Below are 24809 nucleotides of genomic sequence, written 5' to 3'. Positions count from 1 at the left end.
ATAAAGAAGTGGGGTGTGGGCGTATGAATTTGGGAGGGATGGGTAATTTTCATCAAAAGACGTGATTGATATGAATCGTTGGGGCGGGGGAAGATGAGGACGAATCTTGATGCAACACCATTGGATGACAACCTGTTTGACCAATAGGAGAGCGGGGTGGGAGGTTGTCTAGGGAGCGGGTGACCTCTACTTGGTAAGAAGTGGGTGGGTATCTTTAAGGGAGTAAACCTCAAGAGAAAAATAATGTATTCTTCACTATGATTAGAAATGGAAGCTGAAAATATTATAGACGTTAATAACATATGATGCAGCAAATAATCAAAATCGGGAAGAAGCTGTTGAAATATGATGTTAAGGTTTGCTCAGAAATTGAAGTATTATGTTAGAACTGGCTGGAAGTGAGAGAAACTAGTGAGACACGTCATAAAGAAGGAAAATGTAGAGAATTGAGGCTGCAATCTAAGAGGAGGGAGTGTCAGTCTAGGCTGCCGTGCAGAACACGCAGGTTTGTAAAATGCTAAACAAAGAAGGGCTTTGAAGGCCAGGATGAGGACTGCATCCTCAGAGATAATCAGAATCGGAAGTTCAGTGCAGAGTTGTAGGTCAAGCCAGAGATCGATCAGCCAGCTGAGGAAAGAAGTCAGGATGTGGCTAAATAAGAGTTGGAATATGATTGTCGTGCTGCCCTGAAAGCTTTGTTGGAGAACGATTTGAAACAATTGGTATAGTCACCAGAATGAGAAGAAAGAGAGATGAAATGTGATGGGCTTAAAATGGGCCAGAGAAGGAACCCTAGGAGAGTCCAGAAGGAATGGAAGGTCGAGGCAGACTCAGTACAGACTATAGGAAATAAGGAAGATAGAAGAAGGTGGACTTGTGAGTGCTGAATATCAAAATGTACGTATCCAGAAGAGATGATCAGTTTCACGGGAATCTTACAGCTGGAAGAAGGAATGATGGAGGAAATGCAGGGAGTTTGCAGCAAAAGGGGAAAGGGAAAATGGAGAAAAGGAATAGAGCAACGTTCGGGTTGCCTGCGGATGGAACCCTGTTACTTGAAGAGTCGTGCTCATGGGAGACGTGGCTGTTGCTCCACACTTGGGCCAAGGTCATGAGAGAATAAAAGGAAAATGGGATGGAAGTAAGTAAAGGGGGCATTGTGTGAATTAGAGAGCAGCTGAGTAAAGGGAATGGCTACAAGACAAACAGGTATGGATGAAAGAAAACACCGAGGCTGTCAGATCTGCGAATTGTGTGTAGAGTGGGAGAGAATCCAGGGCCTGAAAAAAAAAACAAAAAAAAACAAAAAAACAAAACAGGAGCTGGATAGGCTGGCCCTTGAAGTCTTAGTGGGAAATTTACGACTGAGTCGTTGCTTCCTAGGAAAGGCTAGGAGAAGATAAATTCTGATAAGCCATCGATGGAAACCTTAGAAATATCACCAGTGCCGTTTTAGAAGGTGTGGACTGAGTATTTTTTCTGTAGAACAAATGAATGCTTATTGGTTGAGGAGTGGTTGGGGCTCATGGTGAATGTTTAAGATCCGGTAGGGCAGATATTCAAACTAGGGGAGACTTCCTGTCAGTGTGATGTTAAATTTGCTGAGAAGCTAAGGAGTCCTGTGAGTCAAAGTGAGAGAAGCAGTTGAACAGACTTGTAGAACACAAGAGGAAAGAGGAAGGGAGAAGATGCTGCTTGGGGTGGGGGGGGGGGGGTGACTATGAAGAGTATGAATTAGGCTGGGTTTGGGATATGCAGGGTTCAAAATGGCAAACATGACCAAGACCAGAACGAGGCACACAGGTGTCCCCAGCTAAGTATGCACGTTATACTCGTTAACATGAAAAGTTTTTATCTCTACGTCCCCCTGTGCTTGGGAAACTGCGGCGAATCGGCATTCTTGTTGGCACACGTTGTCTGTTCGGGATGACATACGTTTGCTGTGGTTAAAGTTCTTCGTAGGCTTGCTTCCCATGCTCAAGGTTTTTCAATGCCTTGTGTGTTATGTCCATCACTTTCCCTACAATACGTGTGGAACAGCTCCAGCAGTTCGCCAATTGGTAAGTAAACATTTCCTAGAAGTTTCTTATTTATATATTTTACTCAAAAATGTATAGGAGTTTGTTATTTCTCTTGAAAGGCTTTTCGTTATTCCTTGCAGCGTCAAAGGAGGATGCATTTATGGTATTTTATCATAGCATGGGTTCACCGTGTGCTACAGACAAACACGTACACTAACGAAGGGACGATATGTTAAATAATTCTGCAGTTGGCTTTTAAAATGGTTGACATCGTAAGAAATACTTGAAAGTTTTTTGTAATATTTTTGTGATGGTTGAGAAAATACGTTGGATTTTTTAAAAGGGTGATGTTAGGGACTTTTCAAATTTAAGATACTGCAATATAAGCATTTACTAACAAAAGTGGTTATTCAGCATATTTTAAACCAAAAGGTGATGAAAAGTGCTTGAACGTATAAAGAAGTTGAGGCAGGAAGAGAATTGTGTGGTGAGGCAGTTCCGAAAAGAAGAAAGAGTGGAGAAAAAGAGGGACAGTATCCAGGAAAGTATGTTGGCGTAAAAAAGTGTGGCTGATAAAGAGAAAGGTTTGGTGAAATGGGCCTAAGGCAAGGCAAGTGGCAGGGATCCTACCAAAGAATAAACAGAAGCCAAGGCAGTTCAACAAAATATGTAGGAAAAAAGACATATGGAGACCGATTGAACAATGGATGTAGGATAAAAACAGGAACCAAACAGGGATTTATTAGCGAGTGTATGAGAATGAGACACACTCAGTAGACGGATGGTTAATAAAAGATAAAACTGGGGGGGAGGGGGTCCAAGCAGATGGGTGGAAAAGCGAAATTTACCTTCAGCTGGGGAAGGTCATGTGCAGAATGGCATCCTGAAACAAGCTTTGGCACTATAACTGTATCGGATGGCACGAGGAAGAATAGAGGTGATAGAAGCTAAGTAAAGAGAATGTCGTGTGGATGAGAGCACATTTCAGAGTAACTAGACTAAATAGAACATAAAACTAGAGTAAACGTAGGGAGACCCAGAAACCCGAGCGCGGTGAAGTAGCACACAAGTCAAGGAAGCGGATGTAGGACTAAAGACTCGCTAAAGGTAGTGAAGAGCATGAGGGCAGGATGAAATAGGTTAGGAGGCAGCTACATGCATTAGAGCGGAGTATTGGCAAAAGGCAAATGGGAGAAGATAGACTGAGCTGCACGTTTAATCCAGTTCCAAACACGGGAGGGGAAAGAGGTTAAGAAGCGGATAAAGAGCGACTCCGTGGACGGGGGCGAGGGAAGGGTGTTGTGGAAGGGCACTGGAAAGTGCACATCCATACCTGGAAAGGGCATCGAACTTCATCAGAGAAATGGTAGCGGGCAGGTAACGGAACAGCGTGGGAGTGCGGGAGGAGGCCCGGGGCCGAGGGACAGCGGGGCAGAGAAAGGCACGCACACAGAGGGGTTAAGCAGACATAGGGTTATGGGACTGAAAGAATTCCGTATTTGCTTTTTCTCAGGGACAAAACTGCCCCCAGTAATAATGGAAATAAAAGAACAAAGAAGAAATTGCATGGCTTACACTACACACAGAGACCATGAAAAAACTAGAGAACAGGAAAACCAGTGCCTGACAGGGAAAATGGCAAAAGAGTGACAAAATTAAGGTGGTTGGACAGAGAATCTTGCAAAACCAGTCACAGCATGTAAATTTAAAAGATATGAAGGATTCATGAGTGAAGAGAAGATATTGATGGCAAGGAGAGGGAAATCAGGCTAAGAAGGAGGAGGTTAAGAGTGTATATAACTTCTTGTAGCCGAGTTCAAGGGAGGCTCCATTTTCAACAAGATCTAGAGGAAGAACCGAAGAGAGTCTGGCAGAGAGAGCAGAGCAGAGGAGAGAGAGATGAGGGGGAAAGGCCAGCGCATCGGCTGCAAAATGTATGTACTAATGAGTGGATTTCCAAAGTTCGACCCGAGAAAGGAAATAGTAAGCACTTTGAAAACAAGTAAAATTAAACATTGGAATGAATGAGCCATGGGTTAGGGTATTAAGTAAAAAGAAATAAAAGTCACAGTCAATAATGATCCTTGGCCAAGAGGAGGACAAACCTAAGAAATAAGAAGGGTTAACTATCAGTAGACTGAGTGCGGGGCACGTCAGGTGTCCAAGGGAATGCCATGGATCCCAGAGCAGAGAGCCAGGCAAGTGTCACAATTTGAAGGCACTGCTGGGATTTGAGAAAGAAGGGTCAGTGGCAACTGATTTAGAAGGTGACAGGCGGTGCCCGGGGAGTGAGCTGGGCTTCCACCGCAGTGGTTCTTCCCGAGGATGGGGGGGTGGTTTTCACCCGAGGGGGGCCGTGGGCACGGCCCCCAAGGCAGGCCTATCAAAACATCTGAGGGGGAGCAGTGCTCTGCTCCAACAAACACAAAACCAAAAAAACACAAAAAGAAACCCCAAAACCACGGCCCGATGATGATGCTGATAGGCCGTCTTGGGGGTCACGCGTCCTCGGGTGAGAATCGCTGGGTGGAAGGGGCAGAGTGGAGGGCGGGCGGAGAGGTGAAGCTTGAGCAGATGAGCCCCTGGGCCGGGGGTGCGTGGGGACATCAGAGTCAGGACTGTCAGACACGGGGCAAAGGACGTGGGACCAGGAAGACAGCAAGCAGATGGATGTAGCCGAGAAGGCACCTGGCACACTGGGGACTGGGTGCGGATTCACGGTCAGCGTGTAGGGAGTGGCGTGCCAAAGTGGTGTTCCCAGAGCTAGGGACGCTTCAGGACTCGGGCAGAGAGAGAGGAGAATGGCAATCGAAAGGAAGCTGTGTGAGCACCGTGAGCACAGAGCACGGGGCGGGCTGTCCACGCAGAAGGAAGGGGCGGGCGGGACAGGAGACCACAGGGCTGATCATCTGGGGGAGAGATGCTGCCAGGGAGGCAGGAGAACCCAGGGCTCCTGCAGGTGGAGGCCGAGTGCAGTGGTGTCGGGCCGTGTGGGCAGGGGCGAGGGCGGGAGGGAGGGTGGAAGGGAAAATGCTGCAGTGAAAGGAAAGAGGAAGGAGGGTCAGAGGACCAGGCTCCCGGAGAGCGCTGTAGGGAGAGTGTGCAACGAACGGGTCCGAGTGGAAACAGGAAAGGTCACGGGAGGGACGTGTGTGGGGCCCAGGCGGCCTGCAGGGTGTGGGGCCACAGGACGTGAACAGGGGCTGGCGGGGGGAGCGTGCGGGTTCAGTACTGTATGTCTGAAGCAGAGACGACGGAGGTGGGGGGAGCAGGGGGTGAGGGAGCGAGCAGGGAGCACACAGCAGAGAGGACGGCGGAAGCAGCCGGAGGACTCCGAGGGTAGCTGAAGGGACGTCACGTGGCTCAGGTGGCGGGACGGTTCCGATGTCATGTGTGCGGTAGACAAGCAGAGCAGGAGAGGCAGGGGGGCGGGCCCTGGAGCCCCATCAGGCGATGGCCCATCAGTCCGCAGCAGGTGGGAGAACATGGTGGGGGAGAGGTGGTCCGAGGGGCAGGAGTGAGAAGGGGCAGGTGAGGGCCTCGCAGGTAGGGCAGGAGAGGCTGGGGAGGGTCAGGGAATGAATGTCCTGTGCCGGGAGGGATGGCAGAGGGCCCGGGGGAGGGAGCGGGCGAGAGGCATCCAGGAACTGCCCCCCAAATGTGGACAAGGTCTTGAAGAACCAACCCCCCTGCCCCAGGAGGAAGAGGACAGCCCACGAGGAAGCAGGGGTGGGGGGAGGCGGCCAGAGGAGAGGAGTCAGGAGAGCTGGTGGCCCGTTTAAAATGTTGGGGACAACGCTGTCAGTGCAGGGCATGGTGAGAAGATGAAAGGTCAGAGAAAGGACCAGAGAATGACCTCCTAAGTGGCCGACCTGAAACGTAGAGGGGTTAGCAGTGATGTCAGCAGCAGGTGGATTCAGTACAGCACACTGGGGACCAAGGGCTGATAACCTGGAGAGCGTGAGGGCTGGTCAAGTAGGGAGCAGATGTCAAGGAAAAGACCTGTAACTCCTTCAGGTGGCGGCGCTGGTCAGGGGAGTGGAAGGGAAACGATGTGGACAGGTGCAGGGGAGGAAGGAGAGGACCTCATGGCATGGGAGGTGCTCACGGTGGCTAGACGGGGTGCTGCTGAAAAGGGGAAGGCATCCTGAAAAGCTCCCAGTCGGGACATTGGCAGATTTCGGGTGGCAAGACAGATGGCGTGTGCAGTGCTGAGACGGGATGGGAGGAACAGGGCAAAGAGCTGAGACTCCAGGCACTGGACGCCGCAGGGGCCTCAGGAACAAGTGGGGGAAAGGGGCACCATGAGGTGGAACAGGGGAACCAGGGCATCACTGCACAGTAAGACCCTGCAGAGGAACCTCAGGGATACAGGATGGACTCATGTGCATCGGGCCCAAAGTGTGGGTAGCAGATACACTTAGAAATGGCAGGGGAGCGTGCAAGAATCAAGGCTGGTAACGTTTCCCAAGGATCACCAGATCTGTGTCTCAGCTGCTCCAAGGGGGCAGAAAGGATGGAGTTCTAGCATGTGGCAGTGAGACTCCATTAGAGAAGGAAGGAGGACTCTCAAAACCAGTGGGGTGTCAAAGATCTAATCTGAGAAGATGGTGTGGACGGCGAGAGGGCATGGAGGGAGAGAGAAGCGGTAGGGCAATAGGGGCTTCCGGGCTCTTGGTCGAGAACCTTGGATCAGGTGGACAAGAGAGGGGGCCAGGCGAGGGGAGGGAGAGCCAGAGGAGGGCCCTAAAACCCACATGTGATGTTGTGAAGGGATCAGGACCAGGAGGGAAAGAGGGCAAAGGAGAGATCTGAACGATCTCACTACAGAGTGGGAGGGCAGTGGCCATGGCAGGGGTGCATCAGGGGACCCGGTGGAGAAGGAATGGAAGCAGGGGTGGTGAGGGAAGGAGGACGAGCTGAAAGTGCAGGCCTGGTGTCAAGTCCGGTGGGCAAGGGCTTGATCGAAAAGGGAAGAGAGGAGGAAGGATGGTGAGGTGGGGTGAGGCTAGGGGACAAGGGAGCCTAAAGGGGGGGCGGTGGTCAGAGCCAGTGGAAGGACCAGATGAGCGCCAGCAGGTGGGGTCAGAGAGAACATGGCCTGTTGAGGGGATGGAAAGAGTGTGAGCCGTGACAGCAGGTCAGGGGAGGGAGCACATCCCCTGTGGAGAAGGGATGAACAGGTGCAAATACATGACAGGCATTAGGGAGCTTGGACACACACGGGCGCTGGCGAAGAGGCAGGGCGCTTACCTGGGCGGAGGAGGGATGAGGAAGAGACGGGTCGCGTGAGGAAAGCTCCTGGTAAAGAATGTCAACATGGGGCCTTGTTGCAGCTGAACAAGTCATCCCCCCGAGACAGACAAGGTGAGAGGAGGCCCTGGGGAGGATGGGGAGTGGAGTGCGGCAGAAGGGAGACGGGCTGGACACAAGAGGAGTTGCGAGAAGGGGGCGGTGGCAAGAACGGTCCTGACAGGAGGCACTTGCAGAGCCTGGGGCCACAGTGCTCCAGCAGAGGCACAGGAAGGAGGGGCAGAGAGGGTGGTAGTGGGTGTGGAGCCTTGGCTGCTGCCCCCGTGGCCGTGTATGTGGTAGAAAGAGTAGAACTTTTTGGCCAGGCTCTGTACTACAGATCCAGATGGAACGGGTGGGAGATGAGGTTGGGTAGGGGTGGGGGGTGGCATTCACTGGGTTGGACTAGAGAACAGGGTTGGGACTGACTGGGACACGGTGGGTGTGGGGGCATGAGAAGACCTTCTTCTTTAACTGAATCTGATTTGTAGGCTGATTTCAAGTCCAAAACGAGGGGCGGAGGGGGGGGGGGGCAGGGGTGATGACCACAGATGAAGCGAGGCTGGGGAAGACCAGCGAGTCTACCCAGAGAGGACACAGGACAGGAGCTGCAGGGACGGTGGCAGTTCTGCTGGGCAGGAATCCCAGACGGACGTGAGGACCACAGTGAGGGGACGGTGTCACGGGTCTGAAATGAGGAGAGGTAACGTAGGGAAGGAGCCAGCGGCACCCACGGAGAAAAACCAGTATTGGCCCAAAGATACGGTCACGTTGCCGGTAAGTCCTCAAGGCTGAGGGCGGGAGGGTGTGAACAGAACGATGCTCTAGTGCAGACTGGGCTGGGGGCACATCAGGTGTCGGGACCACATGCTCATAGAACGCAGTGCTTCCAAGAGGATAGAGCCGGGTCGATGTCGGTGTGGGGAACTGTTGGGAATGTGAGGAACGCTGTTAACTGTTCAGGGTGTCAGTGGCAACCGAGGGAAGGAGAAGGTGACAGGCGGTGCCCGGGGAGTGCGGCCCGGGGAGTGAGCTGGGCTTTCCACCACAGTGGTTCTTCCCGAGGGTGGGGGGGTGGTTTTCACCCGAGGGGGGCTGTGGGCACGGCCCCCAAGGCAGGCCTATCAAAACATCTGAGGGGGAGCAGTGCTCTGCTCCAACAAACACAAAACCAAAAAAACACAAAAAGAAACCCCAAAACCACGGCCCGATGATGATGCTGATAGGCGGTCTTGGGGGTCACGCGTCCTCGGGTGAGAATCGCTGGGTGGAAGGGGCAGAGTGGAGGGCGGGCGGAGAGGTGAAGCTTGAGCAGATGAGCCCCTGGGCCGGGGGTGACGTGGGGACATCAGAGTCAGGACTGTCAGACACGGGGCAAAGGACGTGGGACCAGGAAGACAGCAAGCAGATGGATGTAGCCGAGAAGGCACCTGGCACACTGGGGACTGGGTGCGGATTCACGGTCAGCGTGTAGGGAGTGGCGTGCCAAAGTGGTGTTCCCAGAGCTAGGGACGCTTCAGGACTCGGGCCGAGAGAGAGGAGAATGGCGATCGAAAGGAAGCTGTGTGAGCACCGTGAGCACAGAGCACGGGGCGGGCTGTCCACGCAGAAGGAAGGGGCGGGCGGGACAGGAGACCACAGGGCTGATCATCTGGGGGAGAGATGCTGCCAGGGAGGCAGGAGGACCCAGGGCTCCTGCAGGTGGAGGCCGAGTGCAGTGGTGTCGGGCCGTGTGGGCAGGGGCGAGGGCGGGAGGGAGGGTGGAAGGGAAAATGCTGCAGTGAAAGGAAAGAGGAAGGAGGGTCAGAGGACCAGGCTCCCGGAGAGCGCTGTAGGGAGAGTGTGCAACGAACGGGTCCGAGTGGAAACAGGAAAGGTCACGGGAGGGACGTGTGTGGGGCCCAGGCGGCCTGCAGGGTGTGGGGCCACAGGACGTGAACAGGGGCTGGCGGGGAGCGTGCGGGTTCAGTACCGTATGTCTGAAGCAGAGACGATGGAGGTGGGGGGAACAGGGGGTGAGGGAGCGAGCAGGGAGCACACAGCAGAGAGGACGGCGGAAGCAGCCGGAGGACTCCGAGGGTAGCTGAAGGGACGTCACGTGGCTCAGGTGGCGGGACGGTTCCGATGTCATGTGTGCGGTGGACAAGCAGAGCAGGAGAGGCAGGGGGGCGGGCCCTGGAGGCCCATCAGGCGGGCAGTCCGCAGCAGGTGGGAGAACATGGTGGGGGAGAGGTGGTCCGAGGGGCAGGAGTGAGAAGGGGCAGGTGAGGGCCTCGCAGGTAGGGCAGGAGAGGCTGGGGAGGGTCAGGGAACGAATGTCCTGTGCCGGGAGGGATGGCAGAGGGCCCGGGGGAGGGAGCGGGCAAGAGGCATCCAGGAACTGCCCCCCAAATGTGGACAAGGTCTTGAAGAACCAACCCCCCTGCCCCAGGAGGAAGAGCACAGTGTAGGTAAGGCCAGCAATCACACAGTGCTATGAGGAATGTGAGAGAGGTGGACGGAGGCTAGAGCTTGAGGTGGGAGAGGTAGTTGCCTGTTTAATGTATTAGAGGTAATCCTGTCAGCGGTGTCTTGTCTAGGTCCATAGAGAAGCCTAGAAAAGTAACAACCTCCAAAATGGCAGACCTCGAAAGCTAGGGTGCCTAGGGGTGAATTTGGCTAGTAGGTGGATTGTCTATAGCCCCCTGGTGATGAAGATCGCAAGAGAAGGATTTGAGGGTAGTCACCTGACTAGCACGTGCTGGAGAAGTAGGATGCAGGGTTGATGGTGAACCAGAGGTCTCTTAGAGACAGGAGTGGGAGAATAGGCAGAGGAAAGGCCCAGAACGTTCAGTCTGGAAAGGGAGAGAGAGTAGAGACTGAGGCCACTATGAAAAGTTGGTCTGTGGGATGCGAGTCATGTCAGGGGAATCCATGAGAAAACAAAGGGAAAGGCAGTAGGGAAAAGGGGAGAGAATCTCATAAACATGCCAGGGGCTCAGGGGCAGAAGGGGAAGGAAAAGGGGAAGGCGGTGTGGAGAGCTTCCAATCTGGGGACATCAACACGTCTCAAGACAAGAAGATTGTCACGGGCGGTATAAGGCTAGGCAGTAGGAGTAGAGCAGAGCAAGGGGAACATGCCGTAGCCTGGGCATTTGGACCCAAGGGCTCCTGAGAGCACGCGGGGACAGGGGATGTTAACGACAAAGGTGAAACTGAGGAAATGGGGCAGTGCTGCACGTTAAAACAGACACTGAATAGAAACCACTGACGGGAAAGCTCAGGGAGTTCAAGATGGATTCATGTGAATGGAGGCGAGTGTGTAGGTAGCCAGGTTAGAAACAGAGGGGAGGGGCCAACAAGAGCGAATGCAGAAATGGCATTTTTCAACAGTCACCAAATCCCTCTTTGTGCTATTTCAAGGAGTTGTAAAGGGTGGATCCTAACACGTAGCTGGAGATTCCCAACAGGGACGTTGTACTGGACAGGGGGACACCTCAAAATCTGAGAATGCCCTGGGTCTGTCGGATGAAGGTGTCGGCGGCAGAGGGGCATGGAGGGAGAGCAAGGGGTGGGCTGGTGAGGTCTGGGGACCCTTGTTTTAGAGGCTTGATATGGTGGACAACAGAGGCAGCAGGGCTTACTGGATGGAGAACGAGAGGGTGGGCTGACATCTGCACGTGGCCAAGAGGGAAGGAGGGCAAGGGGGGATCTGGGCCGTGTCAGTGGGGTGTGGAGGGCAAGCGTGATGGGCAGGGGTGCATCAGGGGACCCGGTGGAGAAGGAATGGAAGCAGGGGAGGTGAGGGAAGGAGGACGGGCTCAGAGTGCAGGCCTGGTGTCAAGTCCGGTGGGCAAGGGCTTGATCGAAAAGGGAAGAGAGGAGGAAGGAAGGTGAGGTGGGGTGAGGCTAGGGGACAAGGGAGCCTAAAGGGGGGGCGGTGGTCAGAGCCAGTGGAAGGACCGGACGAGCGCCGGCAGGTGGGTTCAGAGAGAACATGGCCCGATGAGGGGATGGAAAGGGTATGGACTGAGAGCAGGTCCCGGGAGGGAGCACCTCCCAGTGGTGAAGGGATGACCCAATGCGACTACATGACAGGCTTTCGGGAGCTTTGAGAGGTGTGGGCCCTAGAGAAGAGGCGGGGTGCTCTCCGGGGGCGGAGGAGGGAAGGGGAAGGAATGTGAAAATGGGGCCTTGATGCGGTGTGACAGGAGGGTCACGTCTCAGGGACGGGCAAGGTGAAGGGGACCCCCAGGGGACAAAGGAGAGGGGAGCATGGAAGGGAGGCAAGCTGGCCGCCAACAGGCTGGGTGGAGAAGAGGGAGGTGGCAGCGTCTGCACCCTGGCACTTCTCAGAGGTGCCTACTGGAGGCGCGTCCAGGGCTCCGGGCCAGCCAGCGGGAGCAGTGGCGTGGGGAAGGAAGAGTAGCAAAGGGGAAGGAGGTGGTAGCAGGGGCCGCCCCTGCAGCCTTGAACGTTGTGGTCAGAGTAGAACTTTCCAGCCAGGCTCTTTACTACGGATCCGGTGGGGATGGGGTGGGAGGTGGGGACGGGGTGGGAGGTGGGGACGGGGTGGGAGGTGGGGATGGGATGGGGGACTGGTTCGGGTGGGGTCGGGGTAGGGGTGGGGTCCAGGGTTGGGGTTGGGGATGGGGTCTGGGTGGGGTGTGGGTCGTGTTTTACTGGGTCGGGTGGGGGGGGGGGCGGGGTTGGGATCAGTGGGCACGGGGCGGGGGTGGGAGATACAAACTGTGCTCCAGGCACTGAGAAACACATTCTTTAACTGCACTTATGGACTGATTGCACACACGATGCTGGGAGTGATGACCACAGGCTGTGCAGAGGGTCGGGAAGACCCGTGCATCCACCGTGAGGAGACACGGGAGAATAGCACAGGAAAGATGGAACCGATGTGGGCTTGGCAGGAATCAGAGGGACGTGAGGACCACAGGGCCAAGACTCTGCAGGGGGTGGTGTCACAGGTCAGACACGAGGGGAGGTAACGTACAGAAAGGAATGATGGCAATTGTTGACAAGGACCAGGTTTGCACCCAACATATTGTCACAATGCCTGAGAGTCATAAATGCTGGAGGCGGGGAAGGCATTGGGGAACGATGCTCTGATGTGGACTAGGGTTTCTAGCACATCCAGTGTCAAAAGGGTAAATAACGGAAGGATTGTGGTGGTTCCAAGAGGAGACTGCCAGGCCTAGACAGAGTGGGGGCAGTGCTGGGATCTGAGGAACAGTGTCACTTACAACCCATGGAAGTGTACAGGCGGTGCCCGGGGAGTGCGGCCCGGGGAGTGAGCTGGGCTTCCACCGCAGTGGTTCTTCCCGAGGATGGGGGGGTGGTTTTCACCCGAGGGGGGCCGTGGGCACGGCCCCCAAGGCAGGCCTATCAAAACATCTGAGGGGAGCAGTGCTCTGCTCCAACAAACACAAAACCAAAAAAAACCACAAAAAGAAACCCCAAAACCACAGCCCGATGATGATGCTGATAGGCAGTCTTGGGGGTCACGCGTCCTCGGGTGAGAATCGCTGGGTGGAAGGGGCAGAGTGGAGGGCGGGCGGAGAGGTGAAGCTTGAGCAGATGAGCCCCTGAGCCGGGGGTGCGTGGGGACATCAGAGTCAGGACTGTCAGACACGGGGCAAAGGACGTGGGACCAGGAAGACAGCAAGCAGATGGATGTAGCCGAGAAGGCTCCTGGCACACTGGGGACTGGGTGCGGATTCACGGTCAGCGTGTAGGGAGTGGCGTGCCAAAGTGGTGTTCCCAGAGCTAGGGACGCTTCAGGACTCGGGCCGAGAGAGAGGAGAATGGCGATCGAAAGGAAGCTGTGTGAGCACCGTGAGCACAGAGCACGGGGCGGGCTGTCCACGCAGAAGGAAGGGGCGGGCGGGACAGGAGACCACAGGGCTGATCATCTGGGGGAGAGATGCTGCCAGGGAGGGAGGGAGAAAAGGGGTGCTAGACGGTAATACCTAGAGCCGTGACACCTAGGTCAGGACTGAGTGCTATGGTGTGTGTGGCACTTCCGCGGCCAGGGCGGGGGGAGGGCAGAGGACAAAGTGCTTGATGCAAGGCAAAAGGTCGGAAAATTAGAAAGAGGCTCCCTGAGAGCAGTGGCAGAAGGACGTAACTAACGGGTCCGAATGGAAACAGGAAAGGTCGCGGGAGGGACGTGTGTGGGGCCCAGGCGGCCTGCAGGGTGTGGGTCCACAGGACGTGAGCAGGGGCTGGCGGGGAGCGTGCGGGCTCAGTACCGTATGTCTGAAGCAGAGACGACAGAGGTGGGCTGAGCAAGGGGGGGGGGGGGGGGAGGGAGCGAGCAGGGAGCACACAGCAGAGAGGACGGCGGAAGCAGCTGGACGACTCACAGAGGGTAGCTAGTGTCTCACGACTTAGGACATTTTCTTTCCTTTGTATACAATAGAGGCACAAAGCGGGAGAGACCTGCAGTCTGGGCCCAGGCGATGGAGGTCAGGTGAGAAGTCTTAGCGTGGTGGTGTCACTGGCAGTTAGCATGAGGAAGGGCAGGTACGGAGCCTTGTAATTAGGGCAGGAGAGGCTTATTGAGAGCTTCTGGTTACCACACTGTACCAAGAGAGGGATGGGAAAGAGCCCAAAGGAGGGACCGGACGTGGAGAATCCAGGACCTTTGACCCCTAGAGGAACTAGCGTGTGTCGAAGCCCATGCGGGTGAAGGCACATGATCTGCATCAGGCCAGCCAGGAGCCTGGGCCAGGTGGGAGGAGGCCCGGGGAGGCTGAGGGGGAGAGAGAGGGGCCTGGTGGGAATGTCGGAGAGAGCGTGGTCCCTGCAGGGCACGGTGAGACGTAAACCGTCAGCAGGAAGCGCAGAGAAACAAGGACCTTCTTCCAGTGGCGGCGGTGACAAGGCCGCATACTTAGAGATGAACTGGGACAGCAGATGGATTCAGTACTGCAAGCTGGGGATGAAGAAGCCAGCAATGGAGTGAACATGAGGTCAGGCCCGAAGGGAGCTGGTACATCGAGGAACAGACCGCTGAAGCCATCCCGGGACGCCAGGCAGTAGCAGAGGTGGGGTGGGAAGTTGTAGATGTGGGGGAGCATGTCTCAAAGACAAGCGTGGGAGAACAGGCAGAAGACGGGCCGAGGAAGGTTCGTTCCACACCCCGTGTGGAGAGGAGACCGTGGCATCCCGAGTGGCTCCGAGAAGGCAGTCTGTGAGAGCTCGTGGGTCAGGTGAGTAGACAGGAGGAGGAAGATACAGCAGACGTGGAAGAGGGGGAAAGAACTTCCAGAGCCGCGAGGGACTCAGGGTCGGCAAAGGGAGCAGCTTGGGAAAGGAGGAGGCACCCGAAGAGCTCCCGGTCTCACGGGGCAAGAGGTGTGGCGTGTGCGGTATGGAGGGCTGATCGTAGGAGCGGAGACACCACGGCCAGAGGGTTTAAAAGCGGGGACCCTCAGCAGCCAGCAGGAAGAGGGGCCACAATGCATGCAGTGAAACAGAGGAAACACGGCGGTCTTGCACATGAAGAGGGACTCTGCACAGAAACCACCAGCAGGTAACCTCAGGGACTCAGGACGGATTCATGTGGATGGAGTGCAGTGGGGGTAGCAGATATGTGGGTAAAGGTAGTGAAGGAGTTAAGTGTGAATCGAGGCGAAGGTGACATTTCACAATTACCGAACGCATGCTTCTGTTCCGGGGGGGCTGGCAACGGTGGCGGTCTGGCATACGGAGCCTCCGCACAGGAAGCAGGGTGCGAGAGGATGCTCAAAACCAGTGAGTATCATAGGGTCTGGTCTGAGAAGACGGCGTGCACAGCAACGGGCCCCAGAGAGAAAGGAGTGGGATGCCGAGGGCTTGGGGGGTGGTGTTCACGATGCTTGATCAGGTGGACAAAAGAAGGGGCCAAGCAGAACGGGAGGGAGAGCGATGGGTGAGTCTTAGGACCTGCACTTGGGTGCGGTGAGAGGCATGTGATCAAGAGTAAAGAAGGCACAGCAGGGGTCTGGAACTTGACAGTGGGGAGTGGGAGAGCATGGGTGAAAGGAAGGAGTGAAAGTGCAGGCCTGGGGTCAAGTCCTGTGGACAAGGACTTGACTGAAAGGGAAGACAGAAGGGGAGGGAAGGTGAGATGGGGTGAGGCTAGGGGAAAAGGGAGCCTACAGGGAGGGGAGTGGTCAGAGCCAGTGGAAGGACCAGAGGAGCGACAGCGGATGGTTTCAGAAAGAACGTGGCCTGTTGAGGGGATGGGAAGGGAGTGAGCTGTGAGAGAGGGTCATAGGAGGGAGCACATCCCCCATGATGAAGGGATGACTTCATGCAATGAAATGACAGGCATTGAGGTGAGTTGCATGGGCCCTAAAGAAGAGGCAGGCCGCTTTCCATGGGCCAAGGGGAGAAAAAGAAGCAATGTGGCCCCTAAGGAAAGGTCGTAGGAAGTAATGTCCAAATGGGGCCTTCCTTGCTGCAATGTGACAGGAGGGTCACCTCCCAGACAGAGACCAGGTGAAAGGCACTTAGGACACGAGGGATGGGAGCGCAACGGCAAGGAGACAGGGTGGATGCTAACACAGGGAGCAAGGAGAAGGGGGAGGTGACAGAGTATGCATTCTGGTAGATCTCAGAGGTGCCTAACAGACAGAAGCTCCGGGCGGGCGTGCTGCTAGCCAGTGAGATCAGAGGCATTGGGAGGGGAGAGGGAAAAGGGGTGGTAGCAGGGGCCGCCCCTACAGCCTTGAATGTCGTGGTCAGAGTAGAACTTTCCGGCCAGGCTCTTTACTACGGATCCGGTGGGGATGGGGTGGGAGGCGGGGAATGGGGTGGGAGGGGGGAAATGGGAGTAGGGGTTGGGTATGGGTCAGATTTAACCGGGTGGGTTGGGTTTTACTGGGTGGGTTGGGTTTTACTGGGTCTGGAGGGCAGGGTTGGGATTGTTGGGCTCGGGGGTCGGGGTGGGGGGTTTGGGGTTTGTGGGGGGTGGGGACATGAGCCAAGCTCTAGGCACTGAGAAAACCATCTTCAACTGAGCTTGTGGACTGATTACACATTAAGTGTTGAGGGTGACGACCACAGGCTGAGAAGGTGAGAGAGACCACTGACTTCACCTGGAGAGGACAGGGAAGAGCGGCACAGGAAAGGTAGAAGGGAAGGGTATGGTTGGCAGGTAAATCGGAGGGCCACGAGGACCACAGGGGCAAGGCTTTACAGGATGAGACTGTCACGGGTCTGAAATGAGCAGGAGTAATATAGGGGACAGTGGCAAATGCTAAGAAACACCAGACTGGACCAGAGACATTTTCACAATGCTGGAGAGTCATAAAAAATGGAGGGACAGGAGGAGTGTGGCAGGAGGTGTGAAAAGAACAATGCCGTGATGCATACTGGATTTGTGGCATGTCATGTGTCCAAGAGTAAAATATGGTGGTTTCAAGAGGAGAGTGCCAATCCAATCACACAGCGGGGTGGTGCTGAGATCTGATGAAGCTTCCATGGCAAATAATGGAAGCCTATAGGTGCACAAGAAGAAACTACAGCTAGGAACTCAGGGCTTCCATAGCAGTGGTTCTTCCCGAGGATGGGGGGGTGGTTTTCACCCGAGGGGGGCTGTGGGCATGGCCCCCAAGGCAGGCCTATCAAATCATCTGAGGGGGAGCAGTGCTCTGCTCCAACAAAAACAAAACCAAAAAAAAAAAAAAAAAACCCCAAACAAACCACAAAAAAAACCACAAAACCATGCCCCGATGATGATGCTGATAGGCGGTCTTAGGGGTCATGCATCCTCGGGTGAGAACCACTGGGTGGAAGGGGCAGAGTAGAGGGCAGGCAGAGAGGTGAAGCTTGAGCCAGATGAGCCCCTGAGCCGGGGGTAGATGGACGCATCAGAGTCGGGACCGTCAGACACGGGGGGAAAAGGACCTGGGACCAGGCAGACAACAAGCAAATGGATGTAACCAAGAAGGCACCTGGAAAGAAGGGGGACGTGTTGGGATTTGCTCTCAGTGGGTAAGGAGTGGAATGCCAATGAGTGGCCCTGGAGCTGAGGACACTGGAGGAATAAAGCTGATGGAGATGGGAATGCTGAATGAAAGGAAGCTGGGTTATATAGCGTGAGCAGAGAGCAATGTACGGACTGTCTGCGCAGAAGGAAGGGGCAGACGGGACAGGAGACCACACTGAAGGAATGCATCTGGGAGAGAGATGCTGCCAGGGAGGCAGGAGGACCCAGGGCTCCTGCAGGTGGAGGCCGAGTGCAGTGGTGTCGGGCCGTGTGGGCAGGGGCGAGGGCGGGAGGGAGGGTGGAAGGGAAAATGCTGTAGTGAAAGGAAAGAGGAAGGAGGGTCAGAGGAACAGGCTCCCGGAGAGCGCTGTAGGGAGAGTGTGCAACGAAGGGGTCTGAGTGGAAACAGGAGAGGTTGTGTGGGGCCCGGCGGGATAGCAGAGTGTGGGTCCACAGGATGTGAGCAGGGGCCGGCGGGGGGAGCGTGTGGATTCAGTACCGTATGTCTGAAGCAGAGACGACGGAGGTGGGCTGGGCTGAGCGAGGGTTGAGGGAGCGAGCAGGGAGCACACAGCAGAGAGGACGGCGGAAGCAGCTGGACGGCTCACAGAGGGTAGCTGAAGGGACGTCACGTGGCTCAGGTAAGAGGACGGTTCCTTTGCCATGTGTGCGGCAGACAAGCAGAGCCGGAGAGGCAATGAAATGGGGGCCTGAAGGTAGGTCAGGTGGGCGATCTGCAGGTGGGAGAATATGGTCAAGGAGAGGTGGTCTCAGGGGCAGGAATAGTAAGAAAGGGCAGGTGAACGCACCCTGCAGCTAGGGCACCTGAGGCTTCTTCAGAGGATATTGGTATGTGCTTTATCAAGGAAGGAATGTCAGAATGCCCAAAGGAGGGAGTATGGCGAATCTAGAATTTTGCCTCCAGTAATGGACCAAGGGCACGAGGAAGCCCGTGCTAAAGAAGGAGCACAGAGTGGGCCAGGCAAGCAAGGAACTCCATGGAGGTAGGAAGGGGCCAGAGGTGGATGTGATGGTAGAGGTGATGGGCCATTTAAAACCTTGCATATGGCCAGGTCAGCGAAGGGCTTGGGAGGCAATGAAAGGTCAGAGAGAAGCCCAGATAAGCATCCAGGGTCTCCAGCATGGTTCCCGAAAAGGTTGGATGCTTAGGAGTGAATGTGACATCAGATGGATTGAGTACGGCATGTCAGAGATGAAAAAGCTGACTACAGAACGAACAGGAGGCGGGGTCAAGAAAGGAGCAGATGTCAAGGAGAACACCACTTACTCTTTTGCACGAGTGGCGTGTGGCAGGGGAAGTAGGGCAGGATGTTGAGATGATCGAGAGTGTCTCTTGAAGACAAGAGTAGGAGAAAAGGCAGAGCGGGCCACACAAGGTCAGTATCAACCCAGCGCTGATGTAGACAGCAGTCGTGGGCGTCCGTGAGAAAGCAGTTTGGGGGATGTGAGCTGGCTCAGAGGAGTCGCTGGGAAATGAAAGGAACAGGTGGCACAGCAGAGGAGAGAACCTTACGAACGTACGAGGCACTCAGGGTTGGTTGAGGGGGCACCACGGAAGAGGGGAAGGTGGCCTAAAGAGTTCCCCATCTGGGGACATCGCAGCCCTTGGGGTAAGAAGGTTGGCATGTGCCATATTGAGGCTGGATGGTAGGAGCAGAGCTGAGCCGAGCCGGGCCGGGCCACCATAGGCTGGGTGTTTGAAGGCCTCAGCAAAAGTTGGGTAACGGGCCAAAATGACCGGAGGGAAACAGGAAACGGGGCATTGTTGCACATTAAGATGGACCCCACAAAGAAATCATGGCAGGTAACCTCAGGGACACTGGAATGGACTCATGTGGATGGAGCATTTTGTGAGTAGCAGATGTGCTTACAAATGGCAGGGTAGTGGGTGGGAACCAAGGCAGAGAGGACATTTCGCACCAATTACTGAATCCTGCCGATCCGGTGGGGGTGGGAAAGGTGGAGGTCTAGCATAAGGCACAGAGGCTCCACAAGGGAAGCGGGGAAGGACAGGGGACTCTGAAACCCAGTGGTGTACTCTAAGAAGATAGTGTGGCAGTAAGGTACACAGAGGGAGACAGCAGGGGGCGGGAAAGCAGGGGCCTAAGGAGCTTTTGTTCAGGAGGCCTAATTCCACGGACAACAGAGAGGCCAGGCAGAGTGGGATGGAGAGTGAGAGGAGAGTCTTAAGCCCTGCCTGCAGGTGTTATGAGACACGTGGCCAAGACTGAAGGCAAAGCGGGATCCGGCCCATGGGAAAGGAGAGTGGGAGGGCAAGCGCGAAGGGCAGGGGGACATCGAGGGACCCAACAGAGAAGAAACGGAGGCAGAGAATGCGTGGTGAGGACGAAGAGGAGGGAGTGAAGGCCTGGTGCAAAGTCCCATGGGCAACGGCTTGATTGAAAGGGAAGAGGGAGGAAGAAGGAAAGTGAGGTGGGGTGAGGCCAGGGAAAGAGAGCAGCCAGAGCCAGTGGAAGGATGTGACAAGGAGACAGAAGATGGTTTCAGGACAGGATGTGGCCTGGCAAGACGATAGAAAGAGCGTGAGCGCTGTGAGAGCAGGTCATGGGAGGGAGCACATCCCCGATGAAGAAGGGATGACCCAGTGCAAATACATGACAGGCATTAGGGAGCGTTGAGAGAGCTGCATGGGTCCTAGAGAAGAGACAGGCTAAGAAAAGGGCCCCATGAGGAAAGGTGGCAGATAGGATGTCATAACAGGGCTTTGTTGCAACTACATGGGAGTGTCACCTCCCAGAGACCGATTAGGTGATGGGAGGCACCGAGAAGAGGATGAAGAGTGGAGTGTGGTGGACGGGAAGACCGGACACTATTGGGAGTGGGGTTGAGGGGTGGGGGAGAAGAGGAGAGAGGTGGCAGGTTGAGATCCAGGCAGGTCTCAGAGGTCCCAACCAGAAGGAAGTTTGGAGCTCCGAGGTCAGCCAGTGGAAGCAGAGGCATTGGGTGGAGGGGGAGGAAGAAGGGTAGCTAGCAGTGGCTGTTGCGTGGCTTTGAATAATGTGGCAAAAAAAAAAAATTCTCGGCTGTGTTTTATACTCTGGATTCTACTGAAACAGTGTGGGAGGCAGGGACAGGGTTCAGGTCTGGGTGTAGGTGGGTCTGACGAGGTTGGCCAGGAGGGCAGTGTGGGCACTGGTGGGCACAGGGCTAGGGAGGAGGATACGAGCTAAGTCCGGACACTGAAAAATCCATCTCCTCTTACTGAAAAGCGAACTGACTTCAGGTCCGGTGCTGTGGGTGGTGACTCCAGGCTGGGGAAGCGGGGCAGATCAGTGAATCCACCCAGAGAGGACAGAGACATTGGCTGCGTGACCGGTAGAGGGAAAGGTCTGGTTAGTAGGAACACAGGGGCCCGGGAGAACCAGAACAACAAGGATGTATGGTGGGACTGCTTCACAGATCTGATGATGATGGGTACCGTAGGAAAAGGGACAGCAAGCGCCGAGAAAGAAGGACCAGATTTGGACCAGACGTCGTTGACATGCCTGAGGGTCATCAAGTGTTGGAGGAAGGAGGCGTATGTGGAGGGGAGAAAAGAACAATGCTGTAACGCACACTGGGGTTTGGGGTATGTCGGGTGTCAGGGTGTTTACGGAAGGGACGGCGGTGGTTCTAAGAGGAGAGAGCCGGGCCAGTGTCCGGGTGGGGGCAGCGCTGGGATGTGAGGGACAAGTATTGTTGGCAAACGGTAGGCGGCTGGAGGCTGGCGAGGGGAGTGGCACCCCAGGGAGGCAGGGGGGGTTCCCGCCTCAGTGCTCCTGCCCTGGGATGGAGGGGTGGATTTCACCAGAAGGGCCCGTGGGCATGGAACACAGTGGGGGCGGGAGAAAAGATTTGAGGGGTGGGCAGCAAAACATACAAACATCCAGATCTAACAAAAGCATGAAGGGCCGCAGCTGCTGCCAGGCCTCCGGGGGCGCCAGCGTCCTCGGATGAGAACCCCGGGGTGGAAGGGGCACAGTGGAGAGAGGAGCAGGGAGTTGAAGCTTGAGCACACGAGGGCCTGACCAGCAAAGATGGAGGCCTCAGAGTCAGGACTGTCACACATGGGGGACCAGGACTCCAGACCAGGCACACAGCGAGCAAATGGCTGTAGCCCACGAGGCCCCCGGCATGATGGAGGCGGTGTTGGGATTCGCCAGCAAGGTTAGGGAGTAGAGAGCAAATGCGGTCATCCAGACGCTGAGGACACTTGAGGAATAAGGCTGAGGGATGGGAGTGGCGACCAAAGGTAGTTGAGTTTTGTGGGTAAGAGCAGAGAGCACCAGCTGGACTGTCCACAGCTAAGGAAGGGGCAGACAGGACAGGAGACCACACTGGTGGGAGAGAGATCCTGCTAGGGAGGCAGGAGGACAGGAGGAAGGGGGACAGCAGGACCCAGGGCTCACTGCGGGTGGGGGCCGAGTGCAGTGGTGTCGGGCCGTGTGGGCAGGGGCGAGGGCGGGAGGGAGGGTGCAAGGGAAAATGCTGCAGTGAAAGGAAAGAGGAAGGAGGGTCAGAGGACCAGGCTCCCGGAGAGCGCTGTAGGGAGAGCGTGCAACGAAGGGGTCCGAGTGGAAACAGGAAAGGTCGCGGGAGGGACGTGTGTGGGGCCCAGGCGGCCAGCAGGGTGTGGGCCCACAGGACGTGAGCAGGGGCTGGCGGGGGGAGCGTGCGGGCTCAGTACCGTATGTCTGAAGCAGAGACGACGGAGGTGAGTTGAGCGGGGAGGGGGGGGGGTGAGGGAGCGAGCAGGGAGCACACAGCAGACAGGACGGCGGAAGCAGCCGGACGACTCGGAGGGTAGCTGAAGGGACGTCACGTGGCTCAGGTAGCAGGCTCAGATAGCAGGTTCCGATGTCATGTGTGCGGTAGACAAGCAGAGCAGGAGAGGCAGGGGGGCGGGCCCTGGAGGCCCATCAGGCGGGCAGTCCGCAGCAGGTGGGAGAACATGGTGGGGGAGAGGTGGTCCGAGGGGCAGGAGTGAGAAGGGGCAGGTGAGGGCCTCGCAGGTAGGGCAGGAGAGGCTGGGGAGGGTCAGGGAGTGTCCTGTGCCGGGAGGGATGGCAGAAGGCCCGGGGGAGGGAGCGGACGGGAGGCATCCAGGAACGGTGCCCCCAGGTGTGGACAAGGCCCTGAGGAAGCCCGTGCAGGAGGAGGAGCACAGCAAGGTAAGACCAGCATTAGAACCTGGAGACATAGGAGGAGGCCAGAGGAGGATGCGGTGTTAGAGGTGGCGGCCCATTGAGAATGCTGGGGACCCCCTGCCAGCGAAGGCATGGTGAGGCGATGCGAGTTCCGAGAGGAGGTTAGAGAAACAACCGCTCCAAGATGGTGGACCGGCAAAGGTGGGTGGTGGCTTCGGGCAGACGGGGACAAGAGAGGGATTCGGTACAGCACCCGGGGAAGGACGATGACAGCAAGGGGGAGCAAGAGGGCTAATCAAAAGGGGAGGAGATCTGGAGGAAAGACTAGGAAATCTGCTGCATGACTGGCGTGTCGTGGAGAAGTGGGATGTGGTGCCGAAGATGAAGAGGTTTCTAGAAGACCAGAGCAGGAGAAAACGTGAGGGATGGGCTGAGCCAGGTCAGGCTCTGGCCAGCGTGGAAAGAGCAAGACCGTGGAGTCTCAGGCAGCCATGGAAGGCGGTCCTTCAGATGTCACTCGGGTCAGGGAACTTAACGGGAAAACAAAGTAACAGGCAGCATGGAAGAAGGGAGAAAATCGTGGATGTAGGAGGGACCCTGGGTCTGTAAAGGGGACACCACGGAAAAGGGGAAGGCAGCTTGCAGAACTCCTGATCTGGGGGCCGCGGCAAATCTCAGAAGGCAAGAAGACTGCCGTGTGCAGTATGGAGGCCAGGGCAGGAACAGACCCGAACCACCGTAGTCGGACATTGGAATACCTGGGGCCACCTCGAGCCGGTGGGGAAAGGAGTCACGATAACTGAGGTGAGACAGGAACGGGGCAGCACTGCCCGTGGACCCTGCACAGAAACCATGGCAGGGAGCCTCAGGGTTACTGAGGCGGGCTCAGGTGGACGGAGAAGAGGGCTGGGGAGGCGGGAGCAGAGGCATGAGGGGAGGGGAGAAGAGGGCGGATCTGCTGCGAACTAGTGGGGGAGTGGGTGGGAACCAAGGTGGAAGGCATATTTTGCATTGATAACCAAATGTGTGCTGCTTCTCTAACATGGGGCTGAAGCGTGGAGGTCTAGCAGGCAGCAGAGAGGTCGTACAGGGAACCAGAGAAGGACTGAGATTTTCAAAACCAGTGGAGTGCCCTAGGTCTACTCTAAGAAGATAACGAAGGTTGTGCAGGGGCACAGAAGGAGAGAACAAGGGGCGGACAGTGGAGACTGGGGCTTGGGGGACTCGTTTCCATGAGGCGGGATGGTGGCTAATAGACGGGGGTGAGGCGGAATGGGATGGAGAGTGTGAGGGCTTCTGCAAGTGGGTGCTGGGAGGGGAACATGGCCAAGAGGGGAGGAGGGCATAGGAGGTCTGGACCATCTCAATGAGGAGTGGGAGATCAAGCACAATGGACGGGGTTGGGTCCCCAGACCCGATGGAGAGGAGAAAGAGAAAGGAGAAAGGATTTGAGGGAAGAAAGAAGAGGAAGAAGTGGCAGGCCTGGTGTCAAGTCCGGTGGGCAAGGGCTTGATTGAAAAGGGAAGAGAGGAGGAAGGAAGGTGAGGTGGGGTGAGGCTAGGGGACAAGGGAGCCTCAAGTGGGGGCGGTGGTCAGAGCCAGTAGAAGGACCAGACGAGTGCCAGCAGGTGGGGTCAGAGAGAACATGGCCCAATGAGGGGGTTAAAGAGTGTGACCCTAGAGCAGGTCCCAGGAGGGAGCACCTCCCACTGGTGAAGGGATGACCCAAAGCAACTACGTGACAGGTTTTCGGGAGCTTTGAGAGGCGTGGGTCCTAGAGAAGAGCTGGGGTGCTCTCCCGGGGCCGAGGAGGGAAAGGGAAGAAATGTCTCATGAGGGAAGGTCACAGGAAGGAATGTGAAAAAGGGGTCTGGAAGCAGTGTGACAGGTGGGTCACTTTCCAGAGACGCAAGGTGGCACCGGGGAGGATGGAGAGTGGAGTGTGGTGGAAGGGGGAGGGATCGGACACCCAACAGGGGAAGCAAGGAGAAGAGGGAGGTGGCAGGTCTCGGCAGAGTGTGGGGCCCCACGGCGGGAGCAGAGGCATGAGGGGAGGGGAGAAGAGGGCTGCCTAGCAGTGGACCCCAAGCAGTGGCTGCTCCTAGAACCTTGAATGTTGTGGCAAGGGGATAATTTTTGGCCAGGCTCTACTATGGATCCGGCGGGGTTGGGGTGGGAGGTGGGGTTGGGGTGGGAGGGGCTTTGGGGTGGGAGGGACGGACGGGGGGAGGGGGGAATGGGGTGGGAGGGAGGGTCGGGGGGGGTGGCATTTGGGTGTCGGGGAGGGCATGGGTTTCGGGGATCGGTGGGCATGGGGTGGGGGTTGGGAGACACGAGCCATGCTCCAGGCGCGGG

At 56.3% G+C, this 24809-nt stretch overlaps 1 protein-coding gene and 2 long non-coding RNA genes across 4 annotated transcripts in view; 2 read left to right on the top strand and 1 right to left on the bottom strand.

Annotated features, from left to right (window-relative positions):
• The window catches only part of COPG2 (COPI coat complex subunit gamma 2), a 116777-nt gene that overhangs the window by 10039 nt on the left and 81929 nt on the right, over nucleotides 1–24809 (bottom strand). The gene's annotated exons all lie outside the window — the stretch shown is intronic.
• Nucleotides 1403–8961, top strand: LOC131508982 (uncharacterized). The gene is made up of 2 exons (XR_009260246.1): nucleotides 1403–4288; nucleotides 8307–8961. It is a non-coding gene; the product is annotated as an uncharacterized LOC131508982 (long non-coding RNA).
• Nucleotides 12026–23373, top strand: LOC131508980 (uncharacterized). The gene is made up of 3 exons (XR_009260243.1): nucleotides 12026–13543; nucleotides 17770–17938; nucleotides 22159–23373. It is a non-coding gene; the product is annotated as an uncharacterized LOC131508980 (long non-coding RNA).

The sequence above is a fragment of the Neofelis nebulosa genome, chromosome 4 (genome assembly GCF_028018385.1).
Source record: "Neofelis nebulosa isolate mNeoNeb1 chromosome 4, mNeoNeb1.pri, whole genome shotgun sequence".
Classification (NCBI taxonomy): domain Eukaryota; kingdom Metazoa; phylum Chordata; class Mammalia; order Carnivora; family Felidae; genus Neofelis; species Neofelis nebulosa.
This window is presented reverse-complemented; position numbering and strand designations above follow the sequence as displayed.